We start from the raw sequence: 1,177 nt of genomic DNA, 5'->3' as shown, positions 1-1,177 counted from the left end.
GATCTGGATAACAATCTGAAGAAACTTAACTCCAGGCTTTTTGTTATTTGATGGCAATCACCTGGTATATTTCCAAAATTATTTAAGGTAAATTTAGATTTAATGCAGTTAGGTTTGTGCTTTCACCCTATAAGGAGGCAGAAAGTCAATCTATGACCTGCCAGTTGATTCATCGGCCTAGCCTAGCTACAGTTTTGCACTACAGGAAACTCTGGGAGCAACCACCACACACCCAAATCCCATGTAACTATATATATTATTGCAGTGTAATGTTTTCATTTTTCTGCACCAGGAATATAATATGACACAACTCACTTTTGAATAAGAATCTGAGTCTTTTGGAAAGGCAAGGGATGTAGCCATTACGACGTTGGTGAAGTTATTTGGAAGTTATTGCCCAAATCTCACATATCCTGCATAATGTTTACTGATAAATTCATTTTGTTTTTTTGATTTTTAAATCAAATGGACTATTTTTACTTGATAGTTCTATAATGTGTAAAGTAAGTCATATAAAGCAAAAGATTTTTTGTGTGTGTAGTGCCCTTGTTGCTATTAATACATAATGAATTAAGAAAGAGGAACAGAAGAATGTATTTTGTGCCTGGTCTGCCATTCAGTAAGATAGTACTGATTTTTAACCTTAACTCCACCTGCCTACTTAATCCTAGAAACCCTTGATTCCCTCAGTGTCTTACAACCTATCGATCTTAGTCCTGAATATACTCAACACCTCAGCATCCAAAGATCCACAGCCCCCAAACAAAGGTACTTCTTAGCTCAGTCCGAAGTGGCTAAATCCTTTGGGACTGTGGGCCCCCGAGCTCTAAACTATCCAGGGGGTAGAGAGAGTGTGTATACTTTAAAGAATAAAATAAAGGTGTTATACTGTAGTAGTTTTTGATTTTCAGACGTAGAGTCATAGTCATAGAGATGTACAGCATGTACAACCCGTCCATGCTGACCAGATATCCCGACCCAATCTAGTCCCACCTGCCAGCACCCGGCCCATATCCCTCCAAATCCTTCCTATTCATATACCCATCCAAATGCCTCTTAAATGTTGCAATTATACCAGCCTCCACCACATCCTCTGGCAGTTCATTCCATATATGTACTACCCTCTGCGTGAAAAAGTTGCCCCTTAGGTCTCTTTTATATCTTTCCCCTCTCACCC

At 39.1% G+C, this 1,177-nt stretch overlaps 1 long non-coding RNA gene across 1 annotated transcript in view; it reads left to right on the top strand.

The window, feature by feature from the left end:
- Positions 1-1,177, top strand: part of LOC122558036 — a 2,635-nt gene continuing 1,458 nt past the window's right edge. Inside the window, exon 1 of the long non-coding RNA XR_006314012.1 lies at positions 1-87. This is a non-coding gene — a long non-coding RNA (uncharacterized LOC122558036). The remainder of the gene's footprint in view (positions 88-1,177) is intronic.

The sequence above is a fragment of the Chiloscyllium plagiosum genome, chromosome 16 (genome assembly GCF_004010195.1).
Source record: "Chiloscyllium plagiosum isolate BGI_BamShark_2017 chromosome 16, ASM401019v2, whole genome shotgun sequence".
Taxonomy (NCBI): Eukaryota; Metazoa; Chordata; class Chondrichthyes; order Orectolobiformes; family Hemiscylliidae; genus Chiloscyllium; species Chiloscyllium plagiosum.
The sequence above is the reverse complement of the archived record's forward strand: the minus strand, read 5'-3'. Positions and strand labels throughout refer to the sequence as shown.